A 27,528-nucleotide genomic window follows, 5' to 3' on the forward strand; every position below is an offset into this window, starting at 1 on the left:
TGGTTTAATATGAGTAACAAAATCTGCTCAGTGTTGCCCCAGCTTTTCCCTGGCTGCTGCTTCCCAGCAAATGTTTGATGCAGAAGAACAATGTGGGTTTTTCACAGCAACCTGATGCTCTTACTGTCCGAGCAGACTCACTGCCCAGCTGAGGCAGTGCAGTAAGTGCAGGAATTGGAAACTGGGGACAATCTTTATGCTGCATGCCCATGTTTCCAAAGGCTTTCACTGTTGTCAAAATGGAGCTTCACAGGGGAGGAAAACCAAACTGAGAACCCTTGTAATGTATTTGGTTTCAGGTTTAAAGCAGGGATTTGATAGGCTTCTTCAGGCCCTGTAGGAATGTTTGCCTGCAGACACTGGGGATTGGAAAAGATCTTTGTATTGTTTTGATTTGTATTGTCTTGCTGAAGTTAATCAGCTAACATGTGATAGTTTAATACTTCAGCTCATTGTATTTCCATCCTTGTTGTTTGACTCTTTAACACAGTGGCCTTCTGTTGTTTTCAGATTCTCATGTTACCTAATGTTCTTTATATAGGTATTTTTTTTCTAATTGCTCTGAAAATCTAAAAAAATAAAGATTGTGGTGCCCAAAACCTTAAAGTTGCTACTCACCAACCTGAATGTTTTCCCCTATGAAGGGAAGCATAGCAAGAGTGATGGGAGGGAGTGTTGAAATGTAAGTTAACTTTTGGATGTTATCAGGCATTGAGATTTTTAAGTATGAATATTCGATTAGCTTCTGACAATATAATTTTTTGTTTAAGGACGTGTTTGAACCAACACACCATCTTGGCATTCCACCAACAGAGCTCTGTGTAAATGCAATCTGTGTTAAAGCCAGACAACAGTTTTAAAAATTAATTTAATATTTTCTATAGCGAGCCATCTGTGACTGGTCATCTTTTAGGAAGCAAATGAACATCATAGCAATGTTCTCCATTCTGTTTGAGTAACTTTTGGATGCTATAGATTAAATGTGCTGCCAAATATTTATGTTCTGTTGTGAAAAGAAAAATATTTGTTTGACATCCCAGTCTCCCTGGCAATTTGCAGTTGGTTGCTCCTCTTAGGAGCTGTGCTTTTCTCATGGGTAGTGTAGGGCGGAAGAAGGGTATGGGCATCCCTGAACCTGCCTTCTGGGGCTTGTTCCTCAGCAGCTGTGGCACATGATAGGGTTTTGCAGATAGCGAGAGAGGTTGAGCCCTGGGTCCTTGCATGGAGGGCACAGGATGGGACAGGGACAGGCTGGGTTTGGGTTGTGCCCGCTGATGGGTCAGAGGGTGGTGGAATAGCCACAGTGGCACAGGTGACCACCGTAGCACTCTTGGCAATGTGCAGAAGGCTCAAGAGTTCCCAAAAAAGCCAAACCACTCTGCGAGATGTCTTCCAGTGCATCTGCCACAGGCACTGCAGCCATCACCAAGGCAACCAAGTTGCCAGAATTTAGCAGCAACAAGGCAGAAGGAAAAATTAGTGATGGCCTAAATCACGGCTGGCAAATGCTGCCGAGTCTAAACTGCCCTAATAGAGCAGAGCTTTGCCCTAAGTAATATAAGCCTTGCTTTCAGTAGTAATCTTCACAAAAATCTTGTATTTTATCCTGCTCCACAGATTTGTGGCTTGCTTGAACTTAATCATTTGTCCAAGGGCTCAGAAGTTGGTGTGATCATCTTATCACACCAAGGTAGTAATAAACAACTAAAATATCTGAAACAGTCCTGAAATAGTTAATTCCACTTCGGAAAGGCTGAAATGGTCTGAAGAGTCTCTGGTGGCATAACACCAATTTTTGCTCAGTACTCGTTTGGAATGGTCCATATAATTTACCTGTACTTACCACCTTGGGACTCCTGCAACCAGCAGAAGTCTAGGTGAATCACAAGCGCATAACCTATCTACATTTGTCTGTCACCTATAGCATCAATGCCATGCATAGAATGTACATGTTCCTACTTACATGCTGGAAAGAGGCCCTTGGAACAGGGAAGGGAGAAAAAGCATTCCTGATTTGCTCTATTACCTCTGACAGGTTTACCTTCACTGTGGCATGGCAATAAGATTAAAGTTTTATAGCAATATCACCTCCATCCCGACAAAAAAAAACATAAAACCTCTCCTCTCTGCTACTTAGATTTCAGACTCTTTTATAGAGCTTCTGCATCTGTTAATAAAATCCTTAATTCATTTTGAACATTTTATTGTCACTTTGGATAAAAGTTTAATCAGATAGAATTATTGCCCTTCTAATATTCCCTTAACCTTTGCGTTTTAGACTTGGACCATATCAGTTAAATTTTAAAATCACTTTTTTATAGACTTGAATACCCTCATATCCATTTTAGAGGGTGCTTTTGCACAGAAATGCCACAGTCTGTCTTGAGGTCATGTGAAAGCGTAAAAGGCTCTAATGTGAGCACTGCTCACTTTCTGCTGAAGTGTCTTGCATGCCCTATTAATTACTTTAATAGTGACATGCTGGTTTAAGGGAGTTCTTTATTAATACCACTAAATCTTTTTTTATTGTTGTTTAAACACTTTTTCTTTCCTTTATGTAGATGTATTTAATCCTTTCTGTCTTTAAAATAAATGAGTGTATAACTCCACACGAGGTGTTTGATGCTTCCATTTTGCATCCTCAGGAGGGAGTAGGGCAGTATTTTGCTCCTTTGTCTGGATCCCGTCAGAGAAGTGCACATCGGTACTCGTGTCTGTCATCATGTGTTAGATTGTTGTGGTGGAAGCAATTTAAAAAATATGGTATCTGTCTTTCCACAAATAATATGCAGTGAGCTCGCTTCTGCTCTTCCAGAATGCTGAGATTTTAGGGGTCAGTTTGGCTTTCTTGTGGAAAAGTGCAGCATTCCTAGTTCAGGAGAGGACTTGCTTGTGTTTGAGCCATTTCCTAGCGAGGAGAACACACTGTTTTGCACTCCTCAGTCTGAACACGTTAAAGTTACAATGAACTATTACAATACTATTACTTACAGATGTATAGCATTCATTATACCAGTTTATTTATAGACTAGTCACAGTATCACAGTATGTTTGGAATTGGAAGGGACCTCAGAAGCTCATCTAGTCCAATCCCCCTGCCAGAGCAGGTCCTTTTACTGAACTAGCTAGCTGGTAAAGCATTGACATCCATGCCTGTAGCTGGATTTAAATCTACCTTATCTCTGCTTTTTAAAGTGATATCATTTGCAAAATAGGTATTATGATCCATATTAGTTGTGGAATTTCTTGGTCTGGGGAGGGGAAGTAAGTATGAAAAAGATATTATCTTTGAGACCTGGAGAAACATTTTTAGAAAGCACATAAATGATTGAGGAACTTGCTGTTTCTTGGTCTGCTAACCCACTCGTGACAATGAGACAAACTTTAAGTAGTCTTTAATCACTTTTGAGATCTATAATTAACCTTTGCTGAGCTTAAAGAAAATAATAATAGATTATTGAAGAACAGACTTTGAAGAGGTTTCACCAACAGCAACTGGTCTTTTCCGTGGTGTTACACATGGAGAACTTGTGTTACATGGTGGGGTCTGTCTCTGGACCTCTGCTCTCCCTGATGAATTCTGGCTCCTAGAAGCTGCTGAGCCTAACTGGGTGGTCAGGTTCCTGTGCACCCTTCTGTGGACAATGTATATCTGTACACAGAAGAGTCTGGAAGCCTGAATTCAGTCTGAAATTACTTGGCATTTGCCTGGGAAAAGTTTTCCTTCCTCTTGTGCACCATCCCTCAGGTTTATCCAAATCACTCTGCAGTTATCAGTAGCACACTTTGCTGCTGAGTGGGCAAAGCCTTTTGCTCACGATTGCTATTTTAATTTTGGAAGCAGGCAGTATACTCATGCACTTGCATGGTAGTAAATGGTACCTGTTGCTTTCTCAGTTTTTGCTAAATGGCACCCTTTGCGTTTTAGAATAAATAACTAATTAAATGGCAAGGCTAACTGCTGTTTGGCGAGCCACAAGTGCAGAGTCACTCTAGGTTATACAAGGGACCTGATCCTGTGAATCCAATTAGTCTAAGGTATAGGCCTGCTCCCACTGATCCTAATTTGAATGTTTTCCTTGATACTACTGGGAGCTGAATGAGACTTGTGGTACCTGAGACAATGTGGTTAATGAAAGTGTAAGAGGCATAGACCCCCATCTCATAAACTGACCCTTTGATTCAGTGAGGAAGCTGGACTGGCTACATTAACAGCGTTTTCAATTTCTAGTTTTTAAAGTCAAAGTTAAGTAAGCATTCATGTGAATTTTAGTGGAATTTCTTGAAATTAACTGTGAAGAGAAAAAGCAGCTTTTTTTCCCCTCCCTTTAGCTTGTGTTTACTTCCCTTTTCCCTTGTGAATACCTTGTTTATTTTTTAAATAAATAATCATATTTTAAAGCAGAGTAAATAAATTGCAAAGTGTGCTCCAATGGGGTGGATAAATATATTCCATCTGCTGGGGAGTGATTATTAAATAATTCACCAGTGGCAAACCCAGGAGTGGTTATCCATTTTCCCCTTATTCATGGGTAATTTTTTCTACATCCCGTAGGAGCTCATTATGTTTTCTTTGTACATAATGTTTAATAATTTTTAAAATCTGTCACTAACCCCTATATCTACAGATTCTTAAATTTTTCAAAAATATTTGTGCTTGTATGTGCATGTCTGTGTTGGCAGAGGAAGATGTTTGTTCCCTTCCTTTTGCTGTTGTTGTTACGGGGATTTCTTGGTTGGGTTTTTTTGTGTGTGTATGTTGAGAGAAGGTGAGCACTGGTGTATGAAGTGAGGAAGCTGGGAAGCAAATTTCCTTGTGTGCACGGGCATTTGCTCCTGTGCATTTGGTGGATGGGTCACATCCCTGTTCTCACCCTTGTATGGGAATCAGCGTGAATTCAGAGCTGTGGCAGCAGTCAAGGTTTAACTCATACTTCAGTGTTTATAAACAAAGGAAAAAGAAGCAAGGAGAGGGAGTAGGATGTGCATTTGAAGGGCTCTGTCTTTTTATTCAGTGTTAGGAAGAGTTTGGTTATCTTCTAAGGGACCAAGAGTGAGCCCAATGAGCTTTTGAATAAGTGGTAATTACCTGGTAAGAGCTAGAGCTATATTCCATCAGTGCAAAAATTGCCAGAGATATGTGGATTGGTGGGCTTTGAGCCCAACCTTAAGGGAAAACCTCAGCTCCTCCTGATAGCCAGCAGATCCAGAGGTGGGCTTTGAGCAGGCGAGGGGTGGCTGGGAGGAGGACTGGATGAGGCTGGCACAGTCAGCAGTTGGCACCTCCAGTGCCAGATCCCATTTGAGCAATGCTCATGTTCCCATAACTGCGTCTGCATCCCTTGCTGGGCAGGAGGTGAGGGACCACCATCGCATCCTGCAGCCGCCCGATGCCAGTGCCCAAGGTCCTGTGGTCAGAGCTGGGCTCTACCCCAGGCTGGAGGCAGATGTTTGCAGTTAGAGGACAATCACTATCTTGGTGCTAAAATGTGTAATTAACCACAGGAAATTCTTTCCTTAGCTGATGAAGACAGGAAGGTAAAAGTGGCTCTTCGTGCTTTCGCTGTTTTTCTAGGGAGTCGAGTGAATCTGGCTGCCCTCACTGCAGTCCTGTTCCCAGGCAGGTAATGTTCTCTGCTGTTCTCTTGCACATGTCCAAAGGTTCATGCTGTCAGCCAGAATAAAACAAAACCCTCTTGCTGAGAGGCAGAGGGCTGTTTTCTTTCTCTCCTCCTTTTTCACATTCCCTGTAGGCATGTGCAGACTCCGGGTTTCGGAGGCAGCTGTGCTCTGTGCGAAGCAGCAGCAAACAGCTTTTCCCTGGGACAAGCAGCACACACCCCAACAGTTTGGTTTTTGCTGTGATTTCCAAATGATTGTCGACCTGAAAAATCCTCCTCTTGTTATTCTGCTGATCTCTTCTCCTAACTGGGGAAGAGTTGTTGTTTTTTTGGTGTTTGTTTTGTTGGGTTTTTCTGGGGAGGAGGGGACTAGTCTGGATGTGAATTAGCAGAACATTGAACATTTTGCTTGTTTGTGAAGAAAGGTTCTTCTTTCCTTTGCAAGAAGTTTCCCAAGCTCATATTGTGCATAGCTCCATCATAGTCAAAACTGTGGTCAGAATAACGTTCCCCATGACTGGTTTCTGTGAAAAAACATGGATTTTGTTTCTCAGTCTAGGATTGAAGTGCTGCAACTACTAAGGCTGGTGCTGGCTCTGGGCTCTCTTCCCTGTCTCATTCCCTGCTCCAAGTGGTTGGCACAAGGAAGCTAATAGCCAGGTGAAATAACTGTGGCGAGTGATGAGATTGAATATAAAGTCCTAGAGCAAGTGAACTGTGTATTCAGCACTGTATGTGCTACAGATGTACAAAAGAGGAGGCTACACCTTGTAGAGCAAGGGCTGGGAGGATAAGCTGAGTTGTGCTGGCCAGCATGCCAGCTGCAGGAAAGGTGGTGAACTCAGGGTTTGCTGGGCTGCTCTAACTTAAATCTCAAGAAATCAGTTTCAAGGAGGGGAAAAAAAGGTACAGCTGAGGACTGGAAGGATGTTTGAAGGATGTGGCTGGAGGTGGAGAGTACAAAATTATTGCCATGCTGGCTGTTTTGTGCCCAAGGCTCATCCTTACATTAGCAGTTCTCCAGCTGTACAGCACTGGAGACACCTACGTTCTGCTTGCAGATCCAGGCTGCTGGTGCTGCTGTTAAGGATGCTGTTTAATTCTGTGTTCACTGATGTCCCTGATATTAACCAGGATTGAGTATTGTCATTTGAAAGCAGCGGAGACAGCTAAGTCCACTAGAAACCTGAGCTCAGGATGTAGGTGGAGGTAGAGAGATTTCCATTACGTCCTTTTTTCTTCTTACCCACATGTGCTGCCTTCCCCCTGGTCCTTGCTGTCTTCAGGTCTCTGGCTCCTTCTTCTTATGTGAATTTCCTGTGTATTATGGTGATCCAGTTGCTTGCTTTTGCCCTCTCCCAAGTGTATTCAGGGTGAGAGGAGAAGTGGTTGGGTCAAGCAACAGGTTAAGTCCAAGGGCAGAGCTGGGAAGACAGCCATGCTTCCCTGCACCCTCTCCCACACATATCTACCATAACCCGGGCACCACTTCATGCAGCTTTTCCTATAGTGACAGTGCTGGCAGCACCTCTGCCTAAATACACAGCAAAAGCCCTGCACTGAGGACTCCTGCTGCAGGACACACGCGCTTGGTACTGACGCAAAGCCTGTCTGCTGGGCTTTAACATGGTGGAGCACGTATTACAATGTGCCACCAAGAAAACTGCAGTTGCCAAATGTTTCTGGTTTTACATAAACCTATTCCACCGAGGTTGTGATCTGATTTTTTTTTCTCTGGTGCTGAGAAGAGCGGTTGAATCAGACAAGAGACCTTGTGGGTGGAATACATTATGTCCAAAAATCAATCATAAGGTAAGGTAGGAATAGAATTGAGTTTATTTACAGTCCGTTGACTTTTATAGTTAGCACCATTTATTAGAGAAGATGAAGAAGAAAATTAAGCAGAGGGCAGGGAAATGTTTCTTTGTGATGTTTTTGTGCCTGGCAATGAAAAGAGATGTGTGTACGAGCTGACAATTTATCTTCTGCCCTGAAGAGAAATGACTTGTTCTCAAATGGGCATGAAATGAAATAGTGCAGAACACGATAGGAACTTTTCTGAGTAAATGGGTCAATTTCCTGTCATTCTCTCGATAATTGTATGTAGAGCACACTACGCTCCAAACACTGGCAAATGTGATATTTTTTTTCCCTCCTGTTATTTTACTCCTCTTGTAAATGGGTGGAAAACATATTCCAGTGCTGGCACTATTATAATCAGCTTTTGCCGGTGGCTAATAGCAGTCCATTTTCGGTGAATGCTTATTACCTCCAAGCAGTCCAAGACACTACATAATAACCCAGCACTGTGTAGATTGGTACTGCTAGGAACAAGATGTAGTTATAGGGACTCTATTGCAAATGCCACATCACAGCAGGAAATTCACTTGTCCCTTTATCTTCGCTTTCCTAATTGCAAAACAAGCCCTGATGCTCTAGTGGGAGAAGGTGCCTTGTTTGCCTTCTGAAACTTTTTGGGATGGTTAGGGGCTTTCTGCTCTGCTGTCCCTTATCAGGTTGACGCATTTTCCTCTGCCTCCAGCAGACGTAGCTGCTACTGAATGGGGGCATAAATTCACGTCAGACTCACAGAGGACTGAGTTGATAATTTTACTGTGGCTCTTGTTAATTAAAAATAACAGAAGTGCTGTGGCAGGTGTTCAATGGGTGATTATTAGGGCCTCTGTGGCACATTGGGCAAATCTCACTAGTACAGGTGAATACAGTGACAGAGCTTCATGAGTGCCTTTGAACCTCAGTCTGAGGAAGCCCTTAGGAAAAGAGGGAGAATGTTATAGGGTTGGCTCCAAGAAGCTGAATTCTGGCTGTAGGAGTATCGGGTTAAATCCCAAACACTTTATTTCAATAACTCTCCTCCCTCTTAACTCTAAGCTAAACAAGACCTAGACTTGCCCAGTCCATCTCATCATATAGAGTATTATACTCCTACTTGGAGGTTATAGGAAGGACAAAAACACATTCCCAGCTCAATGAGGACTACAGATACCTGAGCTGTGGTGCATTACCTGATAGGGCAACAGAGCCCTGTGAGGGCTAAAACCTATCACTGCCTCTCCAGTGACTTAGGAACATGTAGTCAGAGTTACACCAGAAATGGATTTCAGCTGAAGATGGTTGGGAAGTGCTGTTTTCACCCCACTTATCCCCTAAAAGGCAAATCTTAATTATGTGTTTTGAAGAGTGGCATCTAAAAGCTTTGAAAGAAAACCCCGAGAACAGATTTTACTCTCTTTTAATTTTACTCTCCCCACTAGTGAAAAACTGCTTCTCAAAAGTATCAGGATGAGATATGTTCCATGGAAATTTCCATTTGAGAGGGGAAGTCAGGGGCATTTTGGAAACTATAAAGAAGATTTTTTTTTTTTAATCAGCCCTAGCTACAACCCTTCTGAGAATACCCCCAAGCATCAGTGTCACCTTCATTCTCTCCAATAGATGTTGGATTGGGTCACAGCTTAAAAAAAGCTTTTGGAAGTTTATAAACCCCAGACTTATTTTTGTTTATTTTTTTTGTTGGGTGTTTGTTTTGGAGTTTTTGGGGGTTGTTTTGTTTTCATGCTAGGGAAATGGCAGCTTCTAGTAGATGTCTCTAAGATCAGACAGGTCTATTTGTCTTTTATATATACTCTTGATGCAAATGAACTGGAAATAAGGATACCCACAGGACAGATCTTCAGTAACTTCTGCATCTGCTATGAGGAGAGGAAAGGAATTTCATGTAGCAAACCTGCTCCATGAATCAGCAGTTGTGTATGACTGTTCAATGGAGTTTGCCCCGCTTGGCATAAGGCTCCAGACTCCACAAGTCATGAGGAGCTGGAAGTAAATGATCTCTGACCTCCGTTGGCAGGGAGCATGGAGAAATGTGCGCTGTTTGTTCCACCTGTCTCTGGAAATGTGCAGCCCTGCAGGACTGATTCAGAAGCCAGTTATGCTCAATATGTCTGGAGTAACTAAGCTGCCGGGGATAGGATCGGCCCACTGTAAAAGCCACTGGGGGAATCAGGTCAGAATTTGGCGATGCTGCTGCTTCATCCGGAGAATAAGATCTAGTGACTCTTACTTGGAGTAAAAAACTAAAAGATCTAGGGTAGAATTAGTCATTTTCCCTGTGTTACATAACAATATTTTAGCAAACATTCTTCTCCCTGAACATTTAAATGCATTGCTTGAATAATCACTGAAGACAATGTGGTAATAATATGTTCCTTATGAGTTGGAGGCAAAGCATTTAGTCTGGTTTTACTTTTGCAAAATATATTAACTTAGTTTTTGTTGATGTTTACACACAGGGAATTGAGGGGGGGGGGGGGGTGTGTTTTGTTTTTTACCGCTATTTCTTTAAGGCAGCATGTTTTCAAGTCTGATTTGCAGACAACTGGATTTCTATTAAATGGGTCTGATGCCTGTGGTGGGATTCATCCCAGATAAGTTCATGTAGCTGGAAGCCACGTGCTTGGGCTGACCTGCATGACTCTTGGGAGTGATGATGGAGACTCGCTGGTACCTCTTAGGGACGAGTATTTTAATCAGCCCTACCTACAACTCTCTTGCAATCACCCCAGTGTTGGTGTTATCTTTGCTCAGTGTATTTAAGGCAAGCCTCATCTGAGTACCTAGAAAGTAGGTTTTCCTCCACCTATAGCTCCTGAGTGGCCTCGTTGTTTAGTCATGCTCTAATTCACCCTTGTTCAGGGCTGGCTCCACCAGAAAAGGTAGTTCTGACCATTTTCTTTGACACAGCCAGGAAAAGAAAGTGGAGGCGCGGTACATCCAGACTGTTTTATGAGATGTATATGGTTAGGGAACTGGCCCTGGAGATGAGTGACCTGGTCTCAACTGGTGGGCAAAACAACCCCAAAACTGCTATTTCTTTGAAATGTAGGGGAGATGTGGGTGGAGAGGTCTTGGGGGAGGTCTCGCTTCAGCTGAGGCCAGCATGCAGAAAACCCATGGGATCTGCAGGGGCAGGGAAAGGGTAGAAGTGCTCATTGGGAAGATATGGGTCAGGACCATGCCTGTCCTCCCACCAGGGACTCCCAACCTGATCCAGCTCCCTGCTTGCAAAAGCACAGGGCTAATAATGCCAGCTGCAAAAAGGGGGTGAAAAAGGGCCTTGCTTCATGGGAGACATGCGGTGGGCACCACGATGGCCATGGTGACGCTGGGGGGATGCAGCTGTGTGGGCTACAGTGCTACCTGTGGGGAAAAGGTGGGCTGAGGTTGAGTGGTGTGATTTCTTTGGCTGGCCAGCCAGGAGGGGTTCTTATTGTCAGACATGGATTTTGTTGGGCTTGAAACTTGGATTAAAAAAAAGTCAATATTAGCTCCAGACAGAGATGCACCCTGGAATCTTGGAAACTATTTCACTTCTGGCTTTGAGAGGAAATTTTGGCTTTCTAAGTTACAACATGACTGATATTTTCTATTTGTGTTGTTGGGTTTAATTTGAGAATCTTCTTTTTTTTTATTTTTTTTTTTGTACTCCCATGACTCAAATCCATTTGAATTTTCCCTTTGAACCATGTATTTGTAAGCTCTGGCTAGCCTAGCACTGCATTTGATATTCTGGCATTGGGCAGTGGAGGATGGCGGAGTGTTTTTCCACTGCTACCACAGCGGTCTTCAGCTCAGCGTTGCAAAGAACAACTTTTAGCACAATCCACCACACTCAGTTAGGCTCTGACACTTCCCAGGAGGGGCAGGCACAGGGATTTTGATCCGCCAAGGCCAGTATTGCTGAATAGAAGCTCTACAAAGAGAGGCACAAGCCTTGCCCATTACCGTGGCACATCTTCCTGGCCTGAAAAGTACCACCTCCTCTCCTGTGTGAGTTTTGCTGCTCTTCTGTGCTAAGGCAGGGTCTGTCCTTTAATGACATAATCGAGGCTGGAGGAATCTTCTTCATCCACCCTCAGGCCCTTTGCACAATCTTACTGTTCAGAGCACTGACCTGAAATGTAAGGTATTTAGGCTGATTTTTGAAATAAGAGTTGGAAGGCAGCCCCCAGTCTTCCCTCCCTGCACTGCAGAGTGCGGATGGTTGATGTAGGCATCTCTTGCTTTCTCCTGGGCAAGTGTTTCTGCTTTGCACAGGTAAATATTTGCTGGCTCAGAGAGAGACAGGCAGAGGAATTGATGCTTTCACCATAAGGTCAAACTGTTTGCTGGAGAGGAAACCATCCCTCCAGGCATGCTCCAAGAACACGCTGCAGATCCAGCTCTGCAAACGAGATGTACAAGGGCATGTCCCATTTGTGACTTGCCACCAGCTCCAGTGCTTCAGTCAGCATTGAACAATCAGTGTATAAATGGTTGTGCCTGGTAATGAAAAATGGAGGCACTTCAGGGATTTTATTGAAAGCCTGTGTATTTTCCCTTCCTGGCATCTGCACCAGCTCCCCAAAGGCTCAGAGCTGAATTTGCAAGCTTATTTACTCCCTTATGTGCTGTTTAAGCAAGTGGGCAAGGCAAGTGGGCTCCTCTTCGGGACAACTTCCCCATGTGAGGAACATCATGACCATTGGGGTGCTGCCACAGTTCTGGTGTCGGGTAGGAGAACAGCCACCACCTCTCCTGGGAAAGCATTGGAGTCCACCTTGCTTTCTGGGAACTGGGCTGCCTGCAAGGCTAAAAGGGCAGGATCTTATTTTTGGTTGCCGCTGTTAGCGGACCTGGCTCTGATGTACTAGTGTAAGTGGGCAGCATTTTCACATCCCTGCTGTTTGCTTTAATATGTCAAGCGGCTGATATTTTTGCAAGGTTTCCCCTAGCTCCTCCCTCCCCTTCTCTCCTGTCTCTATAAAATAATACTGCTATAATCCAGTTTGACTCAGCAGGATCCTTTTCACGCTGGCTAATCCCCATATATAGGCATCAGTTCAGGGAGGTGCACCAGAACACTGCAATATTTTCCCTAACATTTTGTTTAACCAGGATGACATTATTCAGACAAATTAATTCCTCCAAGACGTAAACTTGTTCTGACTGAGTGCTGCAGCAGCCTCCCTGAGAGCAACAAACCATGATCTGACATCTTAACAGCTCTGCACGCAGTCAGGGGGAGTCTTACATAAAAGATCTTCAGCTGTGCATATCTGCAAGGTGCAGCTGCCCCTTTCTGTAGACAGATTTCTTTTCCAGCAGCTTTTGGTGAAAAACTTATCTCATTTTCTTAAGAAGTGAATGGGATCTAAACCACAAGCCATTTTGGAAAATGGCCTGACATATGAAAACAGAGGGCAGAGACTACTTTACACTCTGAAATCCTTGCCAAAGTTTTAAAAAATGGGGGTCTACTTACGTCTCTCTTCTTCCATTATGCATTGAGTTTATCTTGCATGTCTGACTTAGCATGTTCCTATGTGGGATTTACAAAGCTCAGATGCACGCATAGCTGATATGGCAGCTGTATGTGCCAAATGGCAGCACCTGTAGGAAGAGGAGAGGAAAATGTAACCAGCCTTTCACAAGTCCGCCAAAAGAAGGAAATCCTCATGGGGAGGAATGGAGCAAACAGGTCCCAGCATGGGAAAGTGGCCCTAGAGCTCTGCTTTTACCCCATATGGGGGATATATGGGGAGGTGAGCTGTGTCCTTCTGCAAGTACCAGCTACTTGGGGTGGCATGGCCAGGCTGCTGGAGCTGCTTTCAGCCTTGAGGTTTTCTGTCCACGTTCCCCCAAGATGTTTTTTTTGGTGCTTGAGTCACCTCTGGTGTTCTGTAATGTCTGAGCTCTGGGAGCCAGCTGAGAAATGTCTTTTTCCTCCTCCTGCCCAGAGCATCATTATGTCCATTCAGATGCTTGCCAGTCCTTCCCCTCGGTGCTTCCCTTAGCTCCTAGATCCATAATCCAGCAGGTCTGTGTGCTGGCCTCAAACATGCCAAAGCTGCTGAAAGTCCCCCAAAGCAGGAGGAAGAAAATGAGAGATCTGGTGAACTTAAAGGAGATGTAGCTAAGCTTTTGAACACAATCCTGGGTCTGTATTTCCCGGTCCTTACTCCTACACTAATTCTTTTGCTACCTCATGTATTTTTTGCTCATCTTGAGTTGCTTTACTGTGCCTCAGTTTTACCTCCCTGAGAAATAGGTTGATTTTAATTGTTTGTTCTTTGAGACTTGTGTGGAGTGACTTCAGAGGGCTTAGCTGGCTGGGTGGCCATGGTCCTGGAGTGCTGGGAGCTTCTCCTAGCTGAATTTTGCTTCTATACCTTACCACTTCCTAGGCTAGCTGGAGCAGCTTGGGGAAATCGTGTTCTCTGCAGCAGAGTATTATTGACAGAGGGCATCACTAGAGGCCCCTGGTACTCCACTTTACTTTGATGTCATGTCATCACCATTAATTCAAACTGAGTTAAGGTTACAGCAAATAAGTGTAACATCCAAAAGATAATGAATAATTGAAAAGGTTTATAAAATTGAAGCTTATAGAAATGGTTTTACAGATGCATAAAACTACCTTATACTTAGATTAGTTTCAGAGTTTCGACTCGCTCTGTATCAGCTGTGGCAGATGCTTCCCAGTTTCTTCCCCAGGGATCTTTTGCATGTCTTTCTCATGGTTCTGTTTGTGAAAGGTCTGGTATTGGGAATGCACTTTCTGTTTTGCTGCAGTTTTGTATTCATGCTGCAGTTTTGTCTTTTGGGTGATAGTCAGTCTCCAAGCTCTGTCCTTGCTTCCAGCCCCAGGATCATATCTGCGTGGTGGTTTTGAGTCCTTGTTGCAGAAATAGGTTTGAGCAGCAGCTTTGAAAATGTTGTCGCTCAGGCATTCCTAGATGCACGTATCACCTACGCAATAGTAACCAGAGTCAACTTGTTGCTCTCTGGGGTCTTGTCAGAATGATCAGCAATTTTTTTAATTTTTTTTTTTTTTAATTTTTTTTGTGCCTATAGTAACCTAAAATACTTTTTTCTCCTGTTGAAGCAATTCTTAAATCTTTGTGCATAACCTTTTGCTTTTATTTCATATAGACATGTGGAGTAACTACTGCACATGATACAAACCCTGAAATGCTGTGAAATCACACAGCTGGTTAATGGTTTGGTAACCAAGCAGCCTGGGATAAACTGTCTGTCCCCTAACCACATCTTTGGGGCCACTGCAGCTGTCCCTACAAGAGAAACCACGTGAAAGAGCACGGCTGAAATAGGTTCCTAGTACGGTACTGCAGAGCTGTTATGTCTGATAGTACTTGATGCTTATCTGTGATCTCTTATTAGTAACAAAGACAAAAATAACTGCTGATAAAATTAGTGAATTAGTAAGATATCAGAGCAGTAGAGTGGAGGGTCATGGGCTCATGAACAACTTGGACTCATTTGAGCAAAACTGGTTTAATACACCAAACTGTGAGGCCATCTATCTGTCCAAGAACAAAATCATCATCTTTATCTACAGCTGAAGGCTCATCTTGTAAAGTTCCTTCCTTTGGAAGGAGTAGAGCTTTCTGTGCAACCAACTAAGGAAGCCTTCAAGTGTCATGACAGGGCAGATACCAGCCCTTGTAAAAGGCTTGCTTGCAAAGACTGGGGAAGACTAAGTTTAAGCGTGGTTTTATATCAAGTTCAGTGTTGGTGAGAGAGAGGAGTCCCTTATCTAGTCTGCTGTCCACTCCTTACAAGAATACTAAAAGACTAAAGAAGATGGAGGAAAGAGCCAAAGGTGGGAGAGAAAATATTTTTGTCTTCAGACAGTTTAGCTTCTCGGACGTGGCGTGATGTAACATATATGATGATGTACTGGCTAAAAAAGGAACTTTTATAGTGGTGAAAGGGAGAACAATGATGGATGCCTTAGCCAAATGCAGCAGAAATGAGACAAACAGTTTAGTAGTATGACTGGTTGCTACTGGAACAAAAGACTAGTAAGTGATAAGTCTTCATCTCTTGATGTCTTGAGGCTGCGCCTGGACACTGATGGAAGTCCTGATTTTAGTCAAACCTGTAAAGCACTAATAATCTTAAGTGGGTCACTTCCCAGGGATTCTGCACAGAAACAATACTGTGATAGCGCCAAGGACCTCACAAATTGTGGATTTGGGATAGGAGTGGTGCTTTGTTTTTGTTTTCTTTTGGTCACATTCTCAAAAGAGAGCAGAGAGCACAGGCATGGTGGGAAGCTGGGAAGCATGCACATCATATGCTGGCAAGGTCCCTATGTCCCGTACATGGCACCAGCTAATATGTTCCTCCTGTTAAACTGCTGCCATGGCAGGTCCAGATGTCAGTAACTCCAGCTGATACTGCTGAGGAAGGATGATTTACGGCCACTGGAGATTTGTCTGCTTTTGTTCAAGGAGCACGAGAAAAGCACTTAGAGGTGGTGATTGGGGTGCTCAACCCTCTAGGTCGGAAGAAGCAAAAGCTTGCGTTTTCAAAATTTGGCCTTCTTTCTAGCCATCTTGTAGTTTTTGTTTTCTCCGTTAGAGACTATGGGCTGCTTTGTTTTTGTTTTTCCAAGATGTTGAACATACCCCAACTCAAGCTGCGGGCACAGCGTGTCTTCAAGAAAAGGCTGTTTGAATTAACCACCCTAAAGTATAGAACACCCCATCCCCGAGGACACTTTGCAGTGTGTGACTGTGAGCTATTGGTAGTTAATAGGAGGGTTGTACCTTAATTAATTAATTAATTAAGGCCCTGAAAAGATCAGCTCTAGACCCAGCTGTAGTCCTAGGGATGCCACAGAAACAGGGGAGTTTAAAGTGCGTGGAAGCAGCAGAATTAAATTGGAAAGATGATTCTTTGGTATCCAGGAAGTATTTTTTTTAACCAGCAGATCTCAAGGCACTTCTAAACGCTGGTAGGAGCGAGGATATATGGGGTCAGGTGAACCCTGGAGTGAGTGCCTGGTTTTCAGTCATGCATTCCAGATCTCAGCTGAAATATTTTTGTGTTGGGTTTCTTTCAGAAAAGTACAGAAGGACCCTGGAGCCAGAAATACTGTATAAAACACAGAGGATAATTAGCAACCTCCTGGAAACATGTGTAACTTCAAAATTTAAACTCCAGTTCCTTCCCACAGGTGGGGTCCAGCAGTACTGTAGGCAATATTCACAATTAATCTATTTTTATGCCTCTTCATTGAAAAATGTGAGTGTTAAAACATATGTAGCTAAAGCAAATGGAAAGTTTAAACCTGCCTGTGTGCCATACTCATTTGAACTTGCTGCATTAGCTTTGCAAAAAGCCTCAATCGCTGCTGAACGTTGTACTCGGGCAAAGATTTTGCAAAGAGAAATGTCTTCACCTACAAACCTGGCTTCTTAAAAAGCCCTATGACTTTGCAGCTTCAGAAGACATTGACTTTCCCTGCCAACCACAAAGAGGAATAAATGACTCTGGGAGGGCTCAAGTAATTATACAAAGTGCCTGGATCAACTTTTCCGTGGGGATCCTGTAGCTACTGGTCTGATGGCTTAATAATGTGCTTCTGAAATGGCTGCTTTCCACTGCTGTTTCTCTCCGGGGCCAGATTTCCAGCAAGACTCCTTAACTGCCCTTGCAGAACTGGCAGGAGGATGCTTGCTGGACTCGCGCTGCGTGTGAAGAAGCCAACATTAACTTTTCCGTAGGAAAACTCGCAGGTAGGGAAGAGTTGCGCCATGGTGCCCCGGCAGCAAACCCGGAAAAAGAGGATGACTCACAAAATCCTAAATCGTTTCCTTGTTCCCCACCCTTCGCTGCCACCACTCCCTGTCCCTCTGTCCTTCCCCCTTTGTCTCTTTGGAAGCTGGTGTGGCAGTATGTGTGAAGAAGGGAACATTTGGTGCAGTAGGGCAGTATGGTGCCAGCAACAAAATGAGGATTATTTTCATTAGGAGACCACCAATACGTGTCCATGTTGCCTGCATTATCTGGATCAATCAGATACATGAGACGTGTTATTACCGGACTGTCTTGTCCCTTTGTACCTGGATCTGGTCCATAGGTAGAGCCTGATGAAAAATGACCTTCTGTTGTTCCTACTAGGTCCATCAAATCACCAGCTATGGAAAGATATGGGCCATACCGTTTTGCTTTGCGTGAGCTGCTTGGCAAAAGGCAAGGGTCAGACTACTCTTGGTGTTCAGATGTTCTTGCTGGGGAAATGGCAATTTTTGGTCTTTAGAAAGGAAAGTTGGAAGTAACTTGTATTGTGATGGAGATGAGCAATTCAGCAGTTACGTTAATGAGAAACAACCACTGGTGCAGGTGATCTCAGACCTTTTAAAATACTGTTTGAAGCACCAGAGCACAGTCTTTTCCACTGTTATGGAAAGAAAATCCCCATAACAGAGTGGAACAGTTACAGAACAGAATGATCTTGGAATAATGTTGTTTTTCCCCCTATGTTCCATAACCACTGTGATTTCAGCCCAAGAATCCATACACTGAGAGAATGCTATTGACTGGAGAATGTGCACATTATATAATACCTATTATACATTCAATGTGTTTATATAAATGCACATTTTTAATGTAACTGTGTCACTGAGAAAACAGTGAGGTTGGATAAGTTGGTTTCTCCTTTTGTGACTGCTCCGTTTTGCTTGTTGATTCTCAAGCACTGTCACAAGACTGTGGAGTTTGTGTTATTGCTGTGTGTGCCCAAGTGAATCTCCTTTTCAAAAGCTCCATTCACATTTGGATTTTGCTGTTTTCTCTCAACTGTTGTTTCTTCCTGTAAATGCAATATTTGGCTGAAAGCCTCTGGTGTTGCTTTCACAAACTCAGGAGGAATCTGGTCAGTATATATTAGGGACTGACGGTTGACTAGCACAGTGTTCAGTGTCTGTGCTTTTCAACTTTAAATACCATCCAGGGCAGCCTCCTCAAGTGATGTAAAAGACCTGGTGAAGAAATGCCAACCATCAGCTTGATTATTTTCATCCTGCTGTGCTCTGACATAAACCTTCCTGACAGCTCAGACCAGTGTCCTTCATATTCCAAATTAATCCAGCGTTTCTTGTGGTGATGAAAAGGAAAGAAATGACTGCAGAGTGCAGGTTTCCTGCTCTGAACATCCTTGACTAACCCTGCTGACACCAGTGAATTTCTGCCTACTCAGATGTGTCTGCATGCTCTTGATGGCAGTTCTGAGCACAAGACATTTTTATTTGCATTCTAATGATTTTGCCATCCAAGATCTCTGTACCCAAGTCTCCATGTTCTCTATCTAAAATGAGAACACTTTTTTTTTTCCACAAGAAGCCTTGATTTTTCTAGTTTTTAGAGCCAAAGAACAGCACCAAGATGTTAGATCAATGAGACAGGCAATCTTCTGCCCAACAGTCCCACCACAGTGTCTTGAACAGAAGAGTAGCGCAAAGCTTCTGGTTTACTTTTCATACATTGTTCCAGGAAGGATCTGACCTCTAGTATGGGTATCAATTTGTAAGGTTATAAGAAATAAAGTATTATCTTTTTTTCTCCCAACTGTATGTCTAGCAGAAGCACCCTCTGAGGTGGACTGCAGGTGAAGAGGGGCTGATGTAAGTCATCTTCTCTATCTCTGTCTTTCTGTGGATGAGATCATCTCATAGTGAAAGAAGCAAAGGGGTAGATGGGTTCTCAGGGTGGAACATCAGTCTCCAGCCAGAAAGCAGATGGATTTCCACTTTTCTCACATCTCACTTGACTTCTTTGAGAAGTTCTCTTATCTGTGCTGTGCATTGTCTGGGTTCTTCTTACATAGCCATCTCCATTTACTCGTTTTGTATTCCTTCCTCCTTTGTCACTCTTATCTCAGCAGGTGGCTTAAGATTGCTTCTCCAGACCAGGAACTGAAGCAAACATCCAGGTCATCTGAATGAAAAGAATAGGGATGTCATTGCATCTAAAAATAATCCCAGTACCTGCTAGGTGATATATTTGGCCCTGGACTTTACTCAGCAGCCTGCATATATTTCCAATTAGGGTCTGACTCTAGGTAGAGAATGGGTGTTGCTCCAGGGATAACGCAGTTCAAGTCTCTGAATAAATTCTGGTTCCCCAAAAATAGAAATTCCTTGTCTTGGTGTAGAGGAGAAAGGGTACAGAAGCACAGTTCTTGCCTTACATTGACTCAGTACATTCTGCTTTCTGTTATTCTTGACAGTGGCCTATGCTGGTTGCCTGTGATCCCTGCCCAGTGTCCTTCCAAAATCTTTAAAATATACATCTCAGCCAGGAAGGTTTCTTTAGGAAATAAGAATCACCTTTTCCCTTCTCTTTGGAAGGACCTCAGAGCACCTACAAAGTTTGCAGCCCTTGTATTCCAAGTCTCCCATTGCCCTAAAGGCTCCAACATGTTCTCCTCACATCAGGGACTTAAATGTGTTTGGCAGCTCTTTAAGAAACACATCAGGGATTTGGGAGAATCATATTCACTGTCAGTTTGAGTAGCAGCAGCATCCAAGTGCTGTGAGTTTTGGGGTTTTCTTTCCAAGCTGTATACTGGATTACGTTATCTATTAAAAGCAGCTATTTTTGTGCTGAACTGTTGCCATGACCTGTGTTTTACAACTTGCCTGTATACACTGAAAAATCATTATCTTACAGACAAAAGGTGTTTCAGTGGAAGCTCCATGAAATTCTATGCAGAAATCTCATTACCTTCTTGCTTGGTCTTTAGTTTGGTTCGCTTTCAGGAGCTGTTTATTTCTTGGTAGTTCTAGGTGGTGGTTTTGGTGTTTTTAATAGAAACGTGACTTCTGTCAGAGCATCACAGGCCTCCCAGTGATTTCCTAAACCCACTCCAGAGCTAATGTGAAGCAGAGAGGTAGAAAATAATTAAATGAAACTCTTGGAGTCTCTGGTGAACCCAAGGACAGAAGCCGAGAACTTTTAGTTTGCAGTGCTCTGTCCCTGCCACTAGGAAACACAGTTTTCTCTTGTGACTTATGTGAGAGATTCAGGAGAAGCTTTACATTCTCTGCTTGAGCAGTTTAGGGGCAGGAGGGAAGTTGTTAAACTGATATTCAGCTGAAATATTCAAGCTCTGGTAGCTATTAGGAGCAACTTAGACATGCCCTTATCTGTGACTTGAAATAACCAGGGTAAAATGGGTTGTGTGTCTTTCCTTGTGGCTTAGAGAGATGAAGTTTTTACTCTTGAAGAGGAAGGATGCTACCTTTTTTGATACAAACTTTTGAAGTACTCAGACTCTCACGTAGTAGCCCTGTCTTTCCCTTAGTTTCACCAGGAAATCTCTTGGAGAGCACAGGAAGCATAAAATGCCATCTTGAAACACGTTGTAGTTAAAGGCTGATGGTGTTCAATCTGTAACCAAAACAAAAAAGCTCAGCGTTGCTGGATGCCGGTTTACTGACAAGAGTTTCCAACTAAAATTTGATTTCCATGTTAATCAACAAGATTCCATTTTCCTGATGGTTTTTATGTCACGAATTCTTGCACCGCTCAAACAGTCCTTCAGGAAAAGCATGGCAGGCAAGAATTCATCTCTAATGTAAAAATACCAAGAAAGAAGAGGGTGAGGGGAGCTATAAATAACCACAGAAATGTCACAGAGTCAGTCATTTTTTCCTCCACAAGTCAGCTTTAGCAGTTAAGGTCAAGATAACATTTCCATGTCAATGGTCAGTTACATCAAAATTCTAAAACAGGAAGATTGAATGGAATTTTGGATTTTTTTTTTCTTGTATTCTGCCCAGATTTGACCAATTTATAGTCTCTTTGGTCTGCCAGCTATGAGTTCCAGTGTTATTTTGGTTAAGCTCTTTGCCAGGGTGGCAGGCTTGGATTGGAGCATCAGGTTTATTAAAGGCTATGAAATTAAATTCTCTAACAAAAGAAGAGAAAAAAAGCCCACTTCCTGCCGATAGCCACTTCTTTGTATTTCCTTTGATGCGGTTCAGTTTCACTTGAATTTTAGCCTAACTATTTGCTACACAATTTTGTTTTGTTTTCACAAAGTCCTAATCAGTTTAAACCGTACGCGGTCTGAAATGCGCCTCTAACAGCTTCCTCGGTGTTGCTAATTAAGCTTGAAATCTGTGTGTTGTCCACAATTGTATCTAAACAAGGAGCAGAGTGTTATCTGCTTGCTGTTTGCCACATCTCCCAGCTGCATGTAATTCTGCTGCCTGCACAGACACTAACCGCAACAGGACAGATCCTTCAGTCCTTGTTTAAGCAGAACTCGCAGGGCGGCATACGAGGTCAGGCATACTGTGTGATGAGGGAAGAGATGGATTTAATGGGGAGAATATGCAAGTCAAGCAGTGCTACATCTGTAGCCCAAAGACTGGAAGTGCTTGGGCATGGGGAACAGCTTTGCTTTATCCTCCAGGTCACTTCATAATGCAGAACCCTGAGTTATGGTTTGTAGGTGCTCTTACCTTCCATGTGGGTGTTAAAAACAGGTAAAAATGCAGGATACCAAAACCTGCGACATATTCCCCTCTGCCTTGTCCCTCAGGAGCAAAGCTAATAGAATATCATGCTTTTTTAAAGCTGCCAAGGTTTGCTACAGTGGAAAAAAATAGTCCTAACAAGTCCTCAAACCCATCTTTCTACAGTCAGCAAAGCCAGTAGATGATTTATCTGTAGGTAGCGACCCCAGTGGTATGAAGCAATACTGATCTTCTGAGGCATGGCTGCCATTGTGTGACAGGGTCCGGGGATTTTGGCAGCAGCTCTGTGTCACTTCGCCTGAGCTGCGGAAGCCTTGAACAAACTGTTTACCTCTGGCATTCTGGGAGGGATTTTGAGGGATTTCCTACAAATTAGAAATCTTTGAAAATAAGCATCTTGCGCCAGGCGTTGTATTATGCAACGGTTTGGAAGGAGGGCCAAAGGTCTGGTTGTGGACTCGGGATTTCCTTGTGTTGAAGAAATAAGAGATGGAAACTGTCTTATCAGATCATCCCTCCCTGCCAAGTCAGGCTTGTCTCCTGGGCTCCGCTGGTGCTGCTGTGCTTTATGGATGCTCATCTCTCCAGTGCTCCAAAGGCTGCCCCAGCTTAGTAGTTGAATGTCTTCTGGACCAGAGGCAGTCCTGGTGCAGTGTCTGATTTCAGGTGGCTATACTGGGGTTTATACCTTGCGTGTGGTGTGGTTGGAAGCTGCTAACAGCAAGTGTGAGCTGTGCTCTCCAATGTGCACAGTGCCCTGTTTCAGTTCTGCAGGGCACGTGCAGCTCCTCTGTTCTGGTGGCAGTAGAGAAGATGTGAGAAGGTTTGGAAATGCAGCTTTACTACAATAGATATTACTGAAGGAACAGGAGATGATTACCAAGATACATAGCAACTACTATGCAAAAGGACATTGTTATGAATGCTTTCAGTTGTTTGCATGCAACTGTGTACTGCATGTGACTGTAATTGTTGTTGTTGAAAAAATTTCATAAGCCTATAGACTTTTTTTATTCTCATGCTTTTTTTTAAGTCAACTGTAAGCTAGAAGCATTTCCCCAGTATTAAAACACTTATTGCAAATTGCTTTAGCCACATTGGACTATGAGCAACAGCTCAGATGCTGCTCCCCAGTACTGTAGCTCCTGAAGTCAGACCTGGTTGACTTTTGAGGTGTGTGAAATTATTATAGATTTAAAAAAAAAAGACGAGGTTTTGACTATTACCTTGTTTCCATCAAGTAACCATTTGGGCACACAAACTACTTCACTAATATTTATGAATCCTCGCACCATCCAGTTTTTCACTGGAATATACAACTTTTGCGGCCATTTTATTTACAGGCCAAGCAAGGCACAGAGCATGGGAGTGCTTTGCCCCTGACAATTACTTGGTTGAAAGGTCAGAAGTAAAATCCATGCATTTTATCTTCCAGCCCACCAGTTTAGAGAATGGATCTCTCATTTGTTACACTCATAGGCACTGCTGTTTTGAAGTGACAAAGATCTCTGTGTTGTCAGAGCAGAAAGATGAGTAGCTTTGAGCGCCAGAAAGTAGTTAAGTAATTTCCAGCATCAGGCTTCTTGTGGATTTTTAGCTGGAAGGAGTCAGTGTGATTGTGGTTGAACACTGAACCTAATGCAGAGCAGGTCATTTAACCCCGATGTTCCTTCATCCCTCTCAACTTGCTGGTACGAGAGACGGACGTGAGTCTTATCTGAACTGCACTGAACAACACAGAAATCACCCTGTCCCTGCCTGTGCTGTTTGCAACATTAATTATGTTCACTATTAAAAAGATATACCTTTTTCCAGATAGCACAGCCAGCTCGTGTGCCTGCCAGATCCAGCAGCCTTCTCTAGGTTTCCTCTCCAGCCTTTTGTATGCTCAGACAACAGCAAATCCACCTCAGCCTTCACTTGAGAAGACAGCCGTCTTAAGAAGGAGCCAATGGTTCTCTTTCTCCCTCTCACCATAGAGCATATTTTGACATCTGCTTATCATTTGTGAAGCGTTTCTCAAGCCCTGTTCCATTTTCATCATGGTCTTTATGTTATTGCACATTTGTGGGCTCAATTGCTTGTCACTGTCATCTTTGCTACTAACGTAAGCCATCTAATATATCCAGGCGTTCTCTCGTAGTTACAGGGCAAGGGGAAGGGACTCCTTCACCCTGTATGCTGAGAGGACTTTCTGCCAGATTCACCTCCAGCTGCTCCAAGTCCAAAAACACAAAGCTGAATTCAGTTTTCCTGACAAGAAAAGCAAATTCCAGCAGAGGGGAAGCATGCCAGCCGTGGTATTGCTACTGTGCTGGGAAAGCCACTAAAAACTGAGCCGAATGGAAGAACTATTTGAAAGCCACTGAATACAGCAACCTCCAGGGCCTGAGTCTGCCCTGTGCAGCTGGTAGCTATATGCCCAGCTCAAACCCACATCATACTGGTAATGCTGCAGAGTTGCCAATTTAATTTATCCCAGTATTTCTTCCCCTCTCCCAGCAAAAGTAGCTATACTGGATGAAGAGCTCACTGCTTCAAATGTCTGAATTTAAGGGGTTTTACCAGGATAGTTTGGTCTGTTGGGTCACATCTCTTGCCCCAACACACTGATGCAGCTGTGGCAATGTGGCTGGGACACCAGAGAATCAGCTAAGGTGCCTTGCAGGGCTCTCCCTTGCTGGACCTGCCCCTCTGAGAGCAGCAGGAGGGGAGGGAGAGTGTCCCCCACTGCAAATAATGTGTCCAGCTGGTCAGGCAAAGGGAGAAGAATTAACTCACACATACCCAAATTCCCTCTACAACTACAGAGGAAGAAATTTCTTACTGGCCATTAGTGAATTAAAAGTTGTGTTTGACAATATTTACCCATCTGTGGAGACAGCCGCTGGGGATTTGGGGTAGGCGGAGAAAATCAGGTCTTGGATTTTCCTTTTCTAGAAATAATGCCAAAAAAAAAAGGTTTTGAAAGTGTTGAAGTTACATCTTGACACTTACCCCCTCCACCAATGTCTACTTTAATTTATAATCCAACTATATATTTGCAGACCCAAGACCTAAATGAAACCATTTGAAATTATTTGAAGTGCAGTGTTTCAATTGACCTGATCTAATTTGGGGTTTGTAAATTCACCAGCCTTCTTGAGATTAAAGTGTTCTGTCTTCAGTTAAGTATGGAAACATTTTCAAGCCTCAGAAATTATCCCACAATGGGGAAAATGTCTCCTGCTCTGCTCTTCTTGCAGTCTGAGGAAATGAAGGACGGAGTCACAAGGTTTGAAGCAATTCACTTACCGCACTTTACTAAGTTACAGTTCAACTACAGTAGTTGACCGTGTGCCTGTTTTTCAGCACAATAGTCACTTTTGATTCCTGCAACTACTACCATCTCTTTTGCACAATCACTCCGAAAGATGTTTCTTCTGCAGTGCTCACAGAAAGTGAGTTCATGTCCCTGTGCATGAGTTGCCAATGTAATTTATTCCAAGAACTTCACTCTCCCAGCGAAATAAGCTGTACCGTGCTGATGTCCCCAGGTGTGCGCTCTCCTCAGTCTGCTGCTCAGAGTGCAGGAGAGATTTGTGTTGATTAGAGCTCTGGATAAATTGCTAATACAGAAGAAGCAATGACTAATCTCTGTGTGGCTTTCGTTGTGCATTCACTGCTAGTTCATTGTGGGAGGGTCCTTGTGCTGCACTATATTGTGAGTTACTACAGTCACCCAGAATTTGGTTATGAGGGGTTATAATGTACAACATTAAGGAAGCAGGAGGAGCTGCAGCCCATAGGCTGTCACTGCAGTTCTGCTCCCTGAAGCTTTTTGCCAGCTGTTTTCATCTGGGATGTGAAATTTTCAGGAGGGGATTCAAACGTCCCACTACCAGCCTTCAATGGCTCCTGCACCCCAGAAGTTTGGATTTTCACTTGTGTCCCATGTTTAAACCAAATATCTGCAGAGCAAATCCCTTCGGCTTTCTGTGGTTTCTGAAGGGGTAAGTATTGCTACAGGAAGGCCCTCAGACAACTCCCCCCACCACTTGCTGTCGGATACTTGTTCCCAAACACCTCGTTTCCATTTTGCTGCTGATTCTACTGTACGTGTTTAAATCTCCTAGTTTTTACTTGCAAGCTGATGCTTGGTGTCCTGGTCATTTCAGTTATTTGTTTGTGTTCTAGTGTGTCTTTTTATGGGGTTATTTTTCTTACTGGTGTATTAGGGTGCTTTGTTCTCCCCAGGTGAGATTCTTTTTCTTTGTTGTGGATATGGACCAAGACTCAGACTTCAACACTGGGCCACCCTTCCACTTGGAAATGGATAATTCCTTCCACATCCTTTTCAAACCCCCAAAATCAGTTGGATTTAGAGAAACAAGCTTCTCTATAAAAAGAAGGGCAGTCTCTGCATCTTAGCCAAAAATACGGGAAAAGGATGGTAAACTTTCTCTTCAGCCCGTGCTGGATTTGTGGTCTGTTTTCTCATGATGTGAATTTGACCACAGCCCCTGGTTCTGATGTTTCCTACCTCATTCTCATCTCCCTCCTCTGTGCTGTGCTTTGATGCTCTGTGTAGCTCATCCGATGCACTCAGCTCTACCTCTTGATTACTGAGAGGGCTGGCAACAGCACCTTGGGAGAAAAGGAGAAAAATGGGGCTGTTTGGGGTTTTTTTTGTTTGCTTATTTTTTCTTGCTTGCTGTTCTGAAGGTCTGAAATCCTCAGGTAGGTGCTAGGAGAATTAGCTAAACTGCCAAAGAGAACAAAAACAGGAAGGCAAACTTATAATCTTGTGGGGATGCTATTCCCACAATGTGCACAAATACCTTTGTGCAGGTTGTTAGCTGCTGGAGCAGCATTTAGGCATGTGGGATAACCTGATTAGAGAATCAAAGAAAACCCTGTTAGCTCCACAGGCCAAATCCTGCCTTACAGCAACCTGATGTCAAATGGGTGTGAATCAAGGAAGCTTTCCCTTTGGCATCTTCTAGTAACACCTTGAAGAGAAGGGTCTGAGCCAGGGTTCTAGCAAGGAGAGAGGCTTAAGCAAATATACTCCCAGACAGGGAGTGAGCTGGAGTCTGAAATTAATGACTTTGTTTTTCCTCACTGGTGCAGACTTGGAAGGATGAAAAGAATAAGTTTCTCAGGTCTGATTTTCAGGTTGCATAGAAGGCTTCATCAGGAGTTGGTTCATTTAAAACGCTTGTCTTACTTAGCTGTGAGAATGTCAAACAGTGTGACTGAGCTGAGATTTGGGAGCAGAAGATGTGTTTTCTGAAGGCATAATCCAGAAGTGTGATTACCTGCTGTCCTGGTCACTGCAAAACTGCCACCAAAGTGAGCGTTAACATGAGATGTCAGACAAGATGACTGTAATGATCCCTTGCAGTCTTGAACTCTGTGTGTCTGAAATGTGTGAGTAGGAGCTGTATCAGATCTGTAGTGAGAGCATCTCCAGGCCATGCTGTTTGATGTTAAATCCCTTCACAGGGTGGGTTGCAGCTGCAGGTTTCTGCTCTGTTCACAGTACCAGGCAGGTGGGCTGTGCTCAA

General features: G+C 43.4%; 1 protein-coding gene across 1 annotated transcript in view; it reads left to right on the plus strand.

Moving 5' to 3' along the window:
* The window catches only part of LPP (LIM domain containing preferred translocation partner in lipoma), a gene marked incomplete at its 3' end in the record, with an annotated part of 228,428 nt that overhangs the window by 193,658 nt on the left and 7,242 nt on the right, over positions 1-27,528 (plus strand). The gene's annotated exons all lie outside the window — the stretch shown is intronic.

The sequence above is a fragment of the Nesoenas mayeri genome (genome assembly GCF_963082525.1).
Source record: "Nesoenas mayeri genome assembly, chromosome: 9".
Classification (NCBI taxonomy): domain Eukaryota; kingdom Metazoa; phylum Chordata; class Aves; order Columbiformes; family Columbidae; genus Nesoenas; species Nesoenas mayeri.